Here is a 15,620-nt window from a genome sequence, read left to right on the forward strand (position 1 = left end):
GCGGGCGGCGTAATTAGTCGCCGCACTCCGCGGCTCACGCAGACGCCGCCTCATTAGGCCTGAAAACTACACAAGATGATTATTATTTTTTTTTTCTTCTCTAATCAGCCACTGACACCGAGACGTAACGCACACTTGGCAGGACAACGGCGCACCCGCTGACCGGCGCTGTGATGCCTTCAAGGTCAGTCGGACAGGGGAAGGCACTTGCGTCGGCACAGCCAACAGCGCTCCCTCCCCCACCACCACCACATTGAGTGAACACTGGTGTGTTTTGGCTGCCGCTGCTCAACCCGTATTGTTTTGTGTTTTTTGTTATTGTAAATTGTCCTTGGGTGTCTTGAAAGGCGCTTATAAATAACATGTATTATTATTATTATTATTATTATTATTATTTTCAGACTTTTAAAAGGGATGCACCACCTCTTCCGTTTCCCTGATTTTTTTTTTTTTTATTCCCGTTACCATTTCGACAGAGTGGACGCACCCCCCCATCCCTGTGTGCACCTTTAAAAATGCCAACATTTCACAGACTTTGTAAGCCAGCCACACCCATCGACAATTGATCGGATTTGACACCCCAAACCCTGCCGCGGGGTTTGAATAGTTTTGGATTCTTCATTCGAGTCCATTTTTATTTTGTTTTTGTTTTTTTTTGTTGCTGCCTTTCAGTGAATGTTTTTTTTTTTGCAGGTTTGTTAGTTTTCATTACTTTTTTTCAACAATGCTTCATTTTAGTTGATTTTTTTTATTAGTTTTTTTAAACTATACGGCGTATTATATTTCAAAACTATGTGGAATATTGCCGAGTTTAAGCTCGTGAAAATAAAACACATTGTAGGTATAATTTCGGTTCGTTTCAGCTCGCTTTCTTGTTCTTTTTAAGCGCTCTCGTTTTGACTTTCTTTCATTGCCGAACATGTTTTGTTATTTTACGAAGGCGACTTTGCCACTTCCGTTTGTTGGCAACTCTTTGATTACTGGCACATCGTACAAGGGATGACGGGAATGTCATCCGCAGCCACGCCGTCATCACTTTCATTCTTCCCCCACCACAAGAGCGCATCCCCGGGGGTGCTCATTAGTCAAATAGTTCACCCCCCCCCCCAACTCAGTTCATATCGCCGCTCTACAAATGGCAGCACTTTGGCTGCAAGTTCAATGAAGTGCTGTCAGTCATGTGAGGAGAAAGTCAAGTGTTGGGAGATGGATTGGGGGGGGGGGGGGGGGGGGGGGTCAGGGGGGGGTGCACTGTCATGACAGCAGCAAATGACCCCCAAAGCATCTAAATGTGATGCAATCATGTCACCATGGTGACGGTTCAAAAGCATCATGACCGGCGCCTCCTTGTGCGTTACGTGGAACCAATCGCAAATTTCAACTGCTGACGACTCTTTTCTTTTCTTCACTTATTCAGTGCCAAAATGTAAAACTACATTTTTGGTGAGGGGGGGGGGGGGGAGAGACGAGCATATTCAAGAAACTTCAATTGCTGTTTACTAAAGAATGGTAAAAAGGAAGAACTGTATTTTTTTTTCTTGAGGAAAGAAGGTAACGTTTTCTTTCGGTAGGTTCCGTGCTTCTATCAGTACAGAACTCCATTTTCAGCTGGCATTAAATGAGCTAAGAATAATCCAAACATCCAGTTTCGGGAACTCGCGGAGGCTATATGAGGGCAAAAAAGGTCCTACAGTAAATTGACCCGGCAACAGTGTTGCCTTTTTGAGAAGAAAGCTGACAATTTTGGAGCCTTTTGACGTTCCTCGATGCCGCCCCCCATCTGCCGCCTGGGTAATTACATGTGTGTCACATATCAAAGGTCAGGTGTCATTTTGCCCCCCCCCCCCCCCCCCCCACCCCGAAAGAGGCCGCAAAAAGTCAGTGGCTCGCGGCGGAGAAAAAGATTGTTTTGTCAGATGTTGCGTGGCCGCGTCATCCCCCCGCAGCGGAGCATTATGGGATGTATTCTGCGGCCGTGCTTGGCAAGCCTCAAAGGCGTCAGCAAAGTCTCTTTCGGGACGCACTGGCACGCCGACGCAAGCCGCAAGGCTGCAGCGGCCCGACGTAATTAGAACCACGCCGCCGCCACCACCGTCCTCCCCCCCCCACCCCCCTCCTGCCGCTGTTGCGCCTCCTCAAACTCTCGCCATGTTTTTGTTTCCAACATGTTGCGTCACGTGGGACAAGATGACATCGTCATCATTTGTGACAGAAACGCTCCGGTCGCGTTTCAAACCGTTTTTTTAGGGAAGCGAGTCTTCAAATGTGCAGAAATGTAACATGGGAAAGGTTGACAGAGTTTTGACGACTTGTCGGGGAAAAACGAAACAAAAACACTTTTTGAAGGCGATGAAATGCATGAAAGCATATTTCGCAACAGGAGCGAGCCCCTGAATTTCTGACCGCGCGAACAAAACCAACGATTCGGATGCAGGTTTGTTGGATAACATTTTGAAAAATGGACTTGGGGGAGTGAAAAAAATTGTAATAAAAAATATAAAAAATATATTTTTTATTACAATATTTTATAAAAAATATTTTTTTAAAAACCCAATGTTCAGTGACATGTACAAAAATAACACGTTGTGGCACAGTGTTGACAAACCGATTGTAGGGGCTCATCTCAGGCCGAGGGGCGAGGTGGGAGGAGGTAGAAATATTTAGGGACGGGGGGAATGAGACGATGCTCCTCCACCTCCTCATTTTATGTCGACGTCGACTAAATATAAGGTCACGTCAATGCCGCGCATACAAAATACGACCACCGACTTCACGCTCTGGGTTGCGAGCGGGACTAAATTAAAAAGTCCGATCTTTAAGTCGATGCTGTTACGCCGAACAGCTTTGCAGATTCACGCAGGATTGTCCTAGCAGAAGTCCGATGTGGACAGATGGGCGTTCGCGATGCAAATATATCACAGACCGGACGGAGGTCCAGATTGGATTAAGACAAAAAAATGTACTGTGCGCATTACAGGAATAAAGAAAAAAAACAACTAAATGTAATAAAAGCAAAATAAAATGAAGCACTTTCCCCCCCCCCCCCAAAATTTTTTTTTCTACCAAATAAAAACGAGCACACCTCCTCTGACCACAAATGAAAAGCAACTGCATGGAAAGCAGAAAAGTCAAAAGAAGATGCAAATTCAAAAGCAATTTAAAGTTGAGGTAACACGGAGCAAACGGTGACATTTGCCAACTTTGAGGCTTTGTCCATTTTGCCGGAGCAGACTGACTGCGTGCGCGCCCATTTGCCGGCCGGCTGAGCGACGGCCGACCCGCAATTCTCTGGTAGCACAGGAATGCCTGGCCGCAGGCCGGCCTTGGTCTCCGCGGGGACATTCTAACCATCCCCCCCCCCACCCCCCCCCCCAACATTCCGTCATGGCCGCTCCCACTCCGACTTTGGTCATCCCGCCCAAACGTTCCCGTAAGCGGGCCGCCAAATGTTTGTCAGCATCCGGCTACCGCCCCCACCGTTACTGTCCGGCTGCGGCGTTGCTAAACACGCTTGGTGTTTTCATACCGTTCCTGATGACGCGGCATCTTTTCGTCCGGGCGGATAAACGAAGCCTCCAGGAGGCCAATTTCGAGATGAGCCGACGTCGGAACGCCGTCTTGCCACAAGCTAGCTCCCGCTTGAGCTTCAACTACCGTTAAACGTTTCGACTCCGAGTTCATAATAGTGAGCATCAAAAAGTTAATTTAGCCGAGCAATTTAAATAGAAGAAATATTTTTTTGGGGGGGGGGGCAACGCGACAATGCTCCTCATTTGACGGAGACGTCGACTAAAGATGACCGCACGCGTACAAATGCGACCGCCGCAAACATCAACTTGAACAAAACAGAATAAAAGTTTGGAACAAAAGTGTTTACAAATCGGAAGACATCATTTCGGAAGCGCCGTGGCGGAGCGGTGCAACGCACGAGTGGTCCACTCACCTGATTGGTGTGCGGGCAGCGTGGGGGGTCACTTGCCGCTCAGTGACAAGCGTGGATGTGGGCATGAGCGATCGGTCGTCCGTTTGTGCCCCGGGACTGGCTGGGCGACCAGTCCGGAGTGTCGTCTGCACAAAGTCAGCCGGGAGAGACTCCGGCGCTGCTCGTGACCCTGCATAGGGAGAAGCCCAGTGTTGAAACTAACATATATATTTTTTTTTAATTATAATACAGTCATTCATTCATTCATTCATCTTCCGAGCCGCTTGATCCTCACTAGGGACGCGGGGTTGCTGGAGCCTATCCCAGCTGTCTTCGGACAGTAGGCGGAGCTCCACCCTGAATCGGTTGCCAGCCAATCGCAGGGCACACAGAAACGAACAACCATCCACGCCCACACTCACACCTAGGGACAATTTAGAGTGTTCAATCAGCCTGCCATGCATATTTTTGGAAAGTGGGAGGAAACCGGAGCACCCGGAGAAAACCCACGCAGGCCTGGGCAGAACATGCAAACTCCACACAGGGAGGCCGGAGCTGGAATCGAACCCGGTACCTCTGCACTGTGAAGCCGACCTGCTAACCACTGGACTACCGGGCTGCCCTAAATCAGTCATAATTTTTTTAATTATAAAAAATATATATAAAATTTTTTAATAAATACCAAATATTTCCATTCACGTTTCTTACATAAATACATGTTTTAAAAAATCTATACTGCAGTTTAATGACAACTTTTTCCCCAAACACAATCAGATATCGGTCTTGTTAATTTGACAACTTTTTGGGGGTCATGAAAATGTTTTCCGCCTTGGAATTCCAACAATTTTTCCTGCCCTTATTTCCATTTTTCTCAATGAATATTGCGTACTAACCCCGGGAATGTCTGTCTGATTGTTAAGAAGGAAATGGGCCAATGACATGGAGAGCTTTTAGCGGGATGGCTTTTTGGCTCTCTATTGGCCATCGGTCGTACACGCGCCGAGTGAAGCCAAGTGAGCGGATGACAGGGGGGGGGGGGGGGGGGGGAAGGAGTGATGAAGAGCGATTGGCTGGTCTCAAAGATCTCTTTCCTCTCCACCGGCGGCCATGTGGACAACACATGGCCGCCGCTCGCTCGTCTCGGCGTGAGCGGGCATAACTGCAGAGCGTCGAGTGTCCTCCTTCCTTGACGCTGCTTGGTGAGGATCAGTCACTTCCTCCACCATCAAAGGGAAACGTCTCCGTCTGGAGACACTTTGGCTGCGAGATCGGCGCGAGCTGATGCTGCCAGTAAAAAAAAAGGGGGGGGGGGGGCGTAAAAGACACGATGGGCTCATTCACGATGATAAATATTAATTGTGCCATGATGCGTGTTTGGCGTGAGAGTGTGACTGACATCGACGCGAGCGAGGAAATCTCATGCTAGTCCTCCAAATCCCCGATGCCACCGTGCGGCAAACATTTGTGAGTGAACATTCGCCAAACATAGGCCAAAAGTTTTTTTTTCTCGGCGCGAGGAAATTTTGCCAACGTTTGCGATTTTCAACAAAAAAAAAACATTAGCAAAACGTGGCCGACAGGAGCAAATGTTGCCCGCGCGCTAATGCTAACGCGTTACGCTTTTTGTGAGGACGCGCTAATGCTAACGCGTTAAGCTTTTTGTGAGGAGGGTTCTCTGCGCAGTGGAAAAACGTGACCATCTTTGGATTCTCACTTTTGCTATCCAAGGTGCTTCGAGGTTTTGGGTGAAGCCGACCTTTTTTTTTTTTTTTTAAATCGCTGACTGCTAAAGTATGAAAAGAGCTAGCAAACGAGCGTTCCAACTTGCGAAGGCATTGCGGTTCAATCCTATCAAGTTGCGGGTCGAACGTACGTTACGAACTCCACACATGCGTCGTTTTCAACACGTTTGCGAGATGCTACCAAAAAAAAAAAATACAATAAGAATAAAAATGTCGTGGTTCATTGCGGAACTAAAAGGTACGCGGCCTAACGGTCTCGCGGCGGCGTTGCTGTCCGTCAAAACTCCCGACGCTAACAAAAGAGACATCGCGGGCGCGTCCCGTCCGTCGCTAGTCAGCAAAACCGGTTGGACGACCGCGAACGGGAGCCGACGGGAATGCGGCGTAATTGCAGTTTACAGTCGCGAGCCGCCGGCCGCTCGCTGCAGCTGTTCTGGCAAGGCCGCCGTGTAATTGTCTCCAAATAGGCCCAAATCACTAACGGCAGCTATTTTCAAGCCTGCCGCGGACGCAAAGCCGTCGGGCCCGCCGTTCCGCATCCCTACCAGTCCTCCTTCGCAAGTGGGCTCTTTTTGCTCTCGAGTAAGGCAAATCAGCACACGGCAGCCCGGCCCACGCGGCCGTTAGACGCGGCGTCCGCCCTTCCAAGCGTCACGGGCCTCCAAGAAAAAGACGCCGCAAAATGGCTATCAATCAATCGTTTGGCTGTTTGCGCGTGAAAGCCCAACGATGAGTTGATTTATTTGGATTTGGGGGGGGGGGGGGGGGAGTTGCACTCGGTGACAATTTGTCAGTCAGCACGAGGTCACCACGTCTCCAAATGACAACAATCTTCCATGAGAAAACAAACACACACAAAAAAAAAAAAAATTAGGGAGGCAATAATGCGTCACATTCTGTTGTAACCGACGTTGGTTTTAAAACGGGGCTTCCCAAAATTGCTGTATTCTTTTTAAAAACAGCACCGTTGACATGCAGCGGGGTTTTTTTTCCGCCCCAATTCTTCATCTTGGTCACTTTTTTTTTTTTTTTCTGGCGTCTCCCCCCGCCCCCCCCCAAAATGACTTTCTTCACGCTTTTGATTGGCTACATTGCGCTTTGGCTTCTCTGCTTTATGGCCGAACGTTCACCTTCTGAGACCAAAGCCATTTCAGATGCTTTTCAGAATACCATTTTCAAAAAGCCACGTCCTTTAAAACCTACTTGAGGACTAAAATAACCTCTTTTGGGTCCCTTAACACTTACAAAAACAAAGTTTAAGGTCACGACGGAGAGAGAAAAAAAACCCAGCAAAAATCTGCCCCCCCCCCCCCCCCCCGTTTTTAAAATGTTGGCTATAATGCCGATGTGGAAAAAACATTTTTGACTGGACGGAGAACGCGCATGCTAAAGTCGATATCCAGGGGGGGGGGGGGGGGGGTCCTGTTGTCGGCTTTTGCTGCTTGTGAAACTTTTGGCTTAAGCGGTCAAACGCCCCCCCCAACCCCCCCATCACGGTGACCCCCCCCCCCCCCACTTGTCTTTGATTTAATGAAGCGGCCTGGACCTCCTCACCCTCAAGACCCTCCCGAGGTCTGGCTTGAGTTTTTGGGGATGTGTGGAATGTCATCTTATCAGCGACACGCCATTCAAGACCGACGGGGAGACCACACCGCACATTCTGGACCTGGAACGGTGCGCGCTTCTCGTGCGCCCACGATGAAGACCGCATCATGTTTGAAACGGTCATTTCCAAAAGTCCTAATTCGAAATTGTAACCCACGCTTGAAACCAGAAGCTTTCTCGTGAACCCTAGCCCGTCTTGAAAGCGTTTTCAACCCGATCTTGAAATACTCCACTTTGCCGCTCGCTCGCTTTCTGCTTAAAGTGAAAGGGAGGGAGGGGGGGGGAAAAAAAAAAAAAAGTAATTGCTTTGTGAATTCAAGTGAGCAAGTCGCCACAAAAACATCTCGTCATTTGTCCTCGTTTCTCTCCGGAGACGTTTGGCTTCGACTGAAAGACGCAAAGTGTTTCTATTTGTGACACCGGCGTGGATCGGTTTTGATGAAGGAAGTCTCTTCAGGTAATGGCTCGTTGGGGATGGGGGAGGGGGGGGGAGATTGGTTGAATGTCAGGAGGACGGGGAGAAAGGTAAGAAATTCAAGCTTGCGGACACAATTTCGAGATTTAGACACGGAGCGCTCAGCACAGTCTCCGGCTAACAAGTGTGAGCAGCTACGAGCTATGCTAGTTCCTGCAATCCAACTGAACCAAGAGACGGCTCGTCAGCTTCTTCTCAACAATAAAACAAAAAAATGGAATGTTTAATAAAAACGGGGATTTCACCATCTCTGTTCCGACAAACGAGAGACGGAACAATAAGCGTGAAATGAATCCGACGAAGGCCAAACGGCCGCCATTAGCGACGGGTCACAAGGCCACCAGAGAGAGACGTTAGCGACGCGGACGTAGCGCGTTTGTGTTTTCGTACACGAGTGCCGACAGGGCGAGCGCGGTCGAGCGCGGTCGAGCGCGTTGAGCGCGGTGAGAGGTGACGGCCGCCGCTTCGCTACAACAACACGGACGTGTTGTGAGAGGAAACAACAAGACGCCCTTCACGCCGATTTGAAAAGAAAACGGACGATTTGGCGGCTTTTGACACTTTGGACTTGTTCGCGCCCTTTGAAATAAGTCTTCAGGTTTATGTTTGCTTTCAACTGCCGGCGATTTACTGCCGGACTGGGCTGCTTTTTTGACGGCTTTCGACCGCAGCTGCAATTAAGCATCCCGCGGCCATGGGAGGACATCCAACGGGACTAGGATGGAGTTTCCTTTTTCAACAGCGCTCAATGTCTTGACATAGACGAACGTTTGGTGAGTGACTGGCAGAGTGTGCAGAACATTTCAATTAGAGTGGCAATGTTATGTAAGACTTTGTGGTAGTTCTAAATGGGGGGTCGCGGGGTCGGGGGGGGGGGGGGGGGTCTTGGATATATTTGTGTCGGAATAATATTACAACCGGTTCAGGGTGTCCCCCGCCTACCTGCCAGAAGACGGCTGGGATCGGCTCCGGCACACCCCGCCACCCTTGTGAGGATAAGTGGATCGGAAAATGGATGGATGGATGCATGCTGATTTAAAAAAGAACCCCCCCCCCCCACTCCTCCCAAATCAGTTTTTGGAGGTATTTTCGTGGCTCAGTTTGACCTATAAAAAGGTTTGTACAATACAGATTTTTATCACACTTTTTTTATGCCTGACGTTTCAGAAGAAAAAATTTAAAAAGCACCGGTTTCCGATTATTTACTGTATATAAAATTATTTTTTCATATTACTAATTACAAATTCTTATTTTTTTAATTATGAAAACCTGATGTTCTAGAGCAGGGGTGTCCAAACTTTTTGCCAAGGGGGCCAGATTTTATGTGGTAAAATGTCGGGGGGCCGACCTTGGCTGACATTCTTTACATTGAACAACAATATTGTTCAACAAATTTTAGTAAGCCAGTCTGTTTCACATTTCCATTTTTATTTTAATTTCAACAATTTTAAGAATTTCTTTTGGTTCATTTGAAACAGGAATTTGAAATATGACATATCAGTCAATATAAACACAGAGTGATGTCTTGTTAACTCGTGAGTGATGCCCTCTAGTGTCTAAATGCTATTACTCATTTAGTGAATGCTATTACTCATTTAGCCACTAGAGGGAAGCAGTACTCTATGAAACATCACTCCCCAGTCGACGAGACCTCAGTCAATGCAACACGTGTTCCATTGCGCCCAACCTGCGGGCCAGACGGCACTGATTTTATGACGGGGGCCGAGGGCCGGATGAAATTCGACCGCGGGCCGGATTTGGCCCGCGGGCCGGACTTTGGACACGCCTGTTCTAGAGCAACAAAAAAAAAACAAGGGCATTTCTGGAATCTGTGCAAAAACTTCATCCAGAAAAGTTGACTAATATCTCTGATTTAAAAAAAGCTGAGTTGATCGGTGTAATTTGACAAAACATTGAGAGAAAAGTAGTGACTGGAAAGGCGCTCGCATTGACGTCTTTTCACTGCATGCCATCCTCGAGTGGATTGTTGTGACAAGGAGAATCAAATGAATTCCACGCTTAATGAGAAACTCCAGCGTGTTGCAAATTGGATACAAAGCTTTTCTTGGAAGCTGATCCCATCTCCAAATGATTGCCATTGTTTGGAGTTCCTCAGGGCGGTATTCTTAGCCCCCCTGCGCCTCAAAAAAAAGTCCTTATCTGGGCTCATTGTTGCACTCGTCCCATTGAGCATTGAGGTGACACCGAATGACCCGTTGAGCTCAAGCTTTGTCCTGTCATCAAGATGAAGACGTTCCCTTGAGCGCGTAGGAACGCCTCACGGGGGACACTTTGCGTGTGTGTGTGTGTGTGTGTGTGTGTGTGTGTGGACAGCATGCGTCAACTGTTACATGACTCACTGACACAATGTTTTTGTTTTTTTACTCTGATAGTTTATCCAAAACTTTACAAAAATACTTTTGTTCTATTCTCTAGCACGAACAAATAAGCAGCAGAAGTTTTTGAAAAGATGTATCCTAATTTTTTTTTTTTTTACATAGGACTGAAAACAATTATTGCTGTACTTTACTAAAAAGAAGACAAAATATGGATGTTGCACCCTCCCAAATTGCAAAATGTTTCGGTTGCGCCTTGTTAAAAAGAGAAAATGACTGATTTAACATCTTTAAAAAAATTAATAAAAATTCAAAACACCACGAAAGCGAAACTATTGAAGAGAAGACAAAATTATATTCATCCATCCATCCATTTTCTGATCCGCTTGATCCTCACGAGGGTCGCGGGGCGTGCTGGAACCTATCCCAGCCGTCTTCGGCACATGATTTTTTTTTTTGTGGGGCGTTTAGCTTGTGCATTCCATGTTTCCCAAACAAAAGATGAAGTGAGTCAAAGTGGTTTTTGATAACCTTTGGCCAGCCCTTGTTTGGAGGACTCCGTTGCCCCCTACAGGCAGAGGCACACGCACTACCATGGTGTGCATTTGCCACCATGCGATGGGACTTTCTTTTCAGATGGTGGAAGTCTTCCCTGATACTGCCCCCCCCCAAAAAAAAAATTAAATAGGAAATAGAAGAGACCAGAGCATCTCCATTAAAGGCCGTATTTAAAGAGACAAGGCGGTAGGTTGTGTTGAAGACATTCGAGCCGGTTGTATTTTCTTGTCTCTTCGCGTCTTCGAGTCCATTTCTCAGTCTGTCTCCCGTCCTCACTTTATCCCCCCCCCATTGCTCTCCCACTGCTGAAACCAATGTCACTTTCCATCTGGCGCGCTCTGGCGCCTCGCTTCCTCACCCGATAGCGCCGAGCGGTGTAAACAAACCACACCGTCGGGTTAGCCAGGAAACATCACTTCTCTTCGCTCTTCTGTCGTCGTGAGGGAGGGACGGCAGAGGTACGGCAATGAGGGTGGAAACCAAAATGTGTTTTCAAAAATTTCTGAATTGACAGCGAGTGTATCACGATAGCTTCGGGCTAGTCTGACCGCATTAGAGCGCCTCGTTGTCGGCCATCAATGCGCGTATGTTATGCAGAGAACAGCGGAAGAACAATGAGGAGGGAAACATTTAAAAAAAAAGTCTGACTTGACAGTTAGTACATGGCAGTACCTCCGGGCTAGTCTGACCGCATTCGAGTGCCTCGTTGTCAGCCGTGAGTGCACGCACATGACTGAGAGATACTTGCCAGTTATTTCAAGCATTCAAAATTTCTTTCACTGCGGTGTATAAATTTTACAAAACAGATCCATTTTCAATTCAGTCTTCGAAATAGACGGGGGTCCCACCGGAGGTCTACGCGAGATTACGGGCGAGCTCCACTTTTCCAAACGGCCCGTAGAATTGTTTGCGCGGCCATTGTCGTCCAGCCTAGCGTCCTTAATGAAATCGTCATCTCCGTCCCCGCGGATAAGCAACCTCACAGCCCTCACTTGACGCTCTCCCTCCCCAAAAAAGAAAGCCTCCGGAGAGGGCATGGGGATTAGGACCAAGCCCACCACCTTCCCTCCTCCCTCGAAAACCTGTGAAGAGTCCATTTCACACATGAGTGTGTGCGCGCCCCCCCGCCGCCGCTCACACTCTATCAATGGGCGGCGGGAGAAAACCAGGCGGCCTCCGAGTGATCTCGTTAAGCCTCCGCCGTCGCCTCTGCTCGCTCCAGTCGTCGGCTGGCCAGCGTTTGCATGAGAAAACACGGATTAATCCAAATATTTATCCTCCCTGGGAGACGTCTTTGCATCCCGCCGAGAAATGTGCCCGTGTGATGCCTTCTTTCCCGTCGTACTTTTATTTGAAAGTGCATTGGAAAAAAAACATTGTGATAATATAGGATTAGGGGACTTCGGATGAGTGACAGAAAATGAGAAAATAGGAACGTCAGGCTAGTTAGCACAACCTGGCATTTCCAAGATGAAAGTTAGCACAAAAAAAGAGAAATCAAAGCAAAACTGGATTTTTAAAAGATCTCTACAGCTAAAATCGACTAATCCGACCACAAATTGGCAGCACGCAGATTACAAATTGCACCAGTAAACACCCCCCCCCCCCAAAAAAATAGATTGTATAGACAGATCAGACATGTCAACTTCCATGATGTTTTCTAAAATGTCGATTTTAGCATTTTCTTGTGACCAAACCCCTCGTGATAGTACCCTAAACAAGAGTTGAATCAACAGTTATTCATGACTTTGTAAGATGGTTTCGGTCATAACGGCCCTCAAACGGTAACTGAAATGTGGCCCGCGACAAAAATGACTTGCTGGAGATGCTAATCTACAATCATGCCACACAAATGTTCTTCTATGACCCTCACTGCAGTGCTAAAAATGATACAGTGAAACTCCTCTACAACAAAACCTACATGGGCGAAAATACCCTCTTATGTGGGAAAAATTTTCATGCATGAAAGCCATTCCCACTTTTCTGTTCCCCCTACGACGAAAAGTCCCCCTTTGCCATTATATGAAATCTTTTTCTCTGCTCTTGCCTCGTAATGAGATTCACTACACATCTGGGATAAAATTTGCTACAGTGAAAAGCCCCCTGTTGTGAAAAATTTCTTGCTGCAAACATGATTTCGTTGTAGAGGAGTTTCACTGTGTTAGGGCGAGGGAACCAGGGCAACTAATCGAGCACACAGCTCAAATGTGGGTTTTTTTTGGGGGGGGGGGGGGAGAAATTCTCGATGACTATATGTAGATCATTCAAAATGACAACATTTCCATGTTTGAATTCAACAAGGATCCCACACTTGCATTTTGCTGCTGAGTAACTAAACGGAAAGATGGTAACATGTGTATGCGTCTCCCGGTCTACCTGCAGACAAGCGCAGCCCTTGTGAGATGAGTCTGTTGTCGTCGCCGTCGCCTTGGTGACCGCCACCGATGACATCATCATGACAGGTCGCTCGCCTGGCGGGGAGCTCTTTCATTGGGCTGTCAGGTTTCCATTGCGACTAGACGCCACTTTGACACAGCATCAATTCCTAGGGCCGAATCGTCTAAAAAGACAGACCAGGACAACTTGAGCGTTTGCGTTGGGTTTTGACAATTATTCCCAGAAGAAATCGGTCATATTTTGTTCAGACAATAAGATGGCTGCCGTGGTGTGTCGACAAAAAACAAAGGTTTGACTTGTGCAATTTGGACACTGTATTTGGTGCTTTCTACAGCCTTTATTACCGATTCGTCTTACTGTTTATTGTGCATGTTAAATTGCTCCATGTACAGCACTTTGTATGCAGCGATGGCTGTTTGAAAGTGCTCGAGAAATACTCTTGACTTGACTTGACTATGCCAAAGAACTCAAATTTGACAAAAATGTCAAGATGAACTCAACTCGGATGATGTTTAGGAGGCATTTTTTTATTTCTAGGGCACATGTGAACCTGCCCGGTGACTTTTGATGAAAATAATACATGGACATAACCTCAAAATGAACCTTCGTTCAACCCAAGTTCAGTGAAGACATGTCCTCATGTTTTCATTAGTTGGCGATCTAGTTCGACTACAGTTAAGTAGCAACAAGTGATGAGAGAGATGTTACAGTGAAAAAAAAATACTTCTTTTCTGAATAACTAAAATGCGAACAAGGTTTGTTCGGGAATTCTCATTTAAAACAAAAATACTTTTATTAAAATACAAATGCAACTTGTTTGTATGGATTTAGTAAAGTGATGTTAAAAAGGAGCAATAAAAGAAAATGTGTGAGGTTGTACCGACATGCCCAACTTTAAGCCTCCAGATTGAAGTAGCTTCCTTCACTTGCGGACTCGCTGCCAGAGAAGTAATTAACGACGACAAACCAAAGGCCGCCAGTCAAACGACTCGCACAAAATAAGATAAGAATTCAATTATTTTCTCTCTTCAGCTTCAGTACGGATGGTCCCCTTTGTTCTGTCTTTTTTTTTTCACCTAATACCTAATACAATGACTGTATAATACCACACACATACACATATTTAAGACCCTCAAAATTTGGTACATAATAGTCGATAGTTGATAGAAAGCTTGTTTGAAAACTCAACACAACAGTTGCCAAGGGAATTGGAGCATCATTTGAACACATTACGCAGCAATGAAATGTGGACACTGATTAAAAATAAAGTCACAAAACAATATTCATTTTTATTTGTCTATTTTCATTATTTCTTTGGGTGTTAACAGTTGAAGGCAATCGAATAATTTAAATTTGATTAATAACCAAAAACTGCAAGGCAAAATAAGATTTTGGACACGGATTTTAGATTGTACTTCGAGTGCGGTGTTTGTTCCCTTCTTGAAAGCTAAGTGCTACATGCTAAATGCTACATGTTAACTCTATTATGAGTAAAACATTCTTTTGTTGCATAGCTGGTAGGAAGACGTAACTTAAGTAACATCTATGACTCGCTAACTAGCTATGAGTTCTAAATTCGGAGAGTAGACCTTTTTTTATGTATTTATTTTTTTAATCAATAAAGAGTTACCACCTTTGGCTACCATTTTGTTGCCAAGCCGCCATTTAACATATACTCGCACGACAAAGGCTTAATGGAATAATTCATCTTTTTTTTCTCCTCTGGATGAACTGACGTGTCATATTGTTGTTACCGATTTTAGTTACAAAAGAATCAGTAAGTGTCAAATGTTGTACACTCTTACCCCAATTTTAAGTGCTCCTTTGCCAGCTCCACCCCACGACGCTCGGCTTCAAATTTCCTCCATTTTGCTTTGAACGTAACTTTATTTGCACACCCTTTGAGAGAAAGAAAGAACATGATCATCTATTAGAAAGACGCGGCGGTGCTATGATGTTTTCAGATTTCCAAATCGACTTAAACATACAGTTAGTTGTATGGTAGGTTTACAAATGATGACTAGTTTATTGTACGTGTATATATATTAAAGTGGCCTTTCTATTGTTGCCATCTTGTTCCGAACCACATTTTATTTGCACGTATGCATTGACACAATGAATTCTCATCGGAATGAACTGAGGTGCCAAATGTGGTTATTTTCTGAAAAATCTGCTTTAAATATATATTTTGTTGTTTTATTTAGTTGATGTACAGCATGCGACAAAGCTTTATTTTACACAGTATGTAGTGATATCACCAACGATTTTTAACGCCCTCTCCAATGTAATCTCATAAACTAATAATGCAGGGCTGCCTTTTTAATTAGCTCTATTATTAGAGTTGGCCATTTAATTGAGCTGGTAGGACTTAGTGAATAATGAAACGTGTCATTCTGAGCTTTGGAATGGAGCTTAATTAGATGAGCGGCACTAATTTCAGGAATTTGTCTGATTTTCCCCGCAATCTACTTCTCAGAACAGGAAGGGGGAAGGAAAGTAACTCATTTATACGGTTCAAATAGAGGAAAAAATATACATAGAGTGATTGCTTCACTGGGAGGCGAGGAAAAAGTCAATACGGGTGG

General features: G+C 45.9%; 1 long non-coding RNA gene across 1 annotated transcript; it reads right to left on the reverse strand.

The window, feature by feature from the left end:
* Positions 1-3,878: 3,878 nt before the first annotated feature.
* Positions 3,879-14,915, reverse strand: LOC127615351 (uncharacterized). Its single transcript, XR_007966898.1, has 3 exons — positions 14,841-14,915; positions 13,015-13,198; positions 3,879-4,112 (listed from the first exon to the last, which is right to left on the reverse strand). It is a non-coding gene; the product is annotated as an uncharacterized LOC127615351 (long non-coding RNA).
* Between the last annotated feature and the right edge of the window lie 705 nt (positions 14,916-15,620).

The sequence above is a fragment of the Hippocampus zosterae genome, chromosome 14, assembly GCF_025434085.1.
Source record: "Hippocampus zosterae strain Florida chromosome 14, ASM2543408v3, whole genome shotgun sequence".
NCBI classification, from domain to species: Eukaryota; Metazoa; Chordata; class Actinopteri; order Syngnathiformes; family Syngnathidae; genus Hippocampus; species Hippocampus zosterae.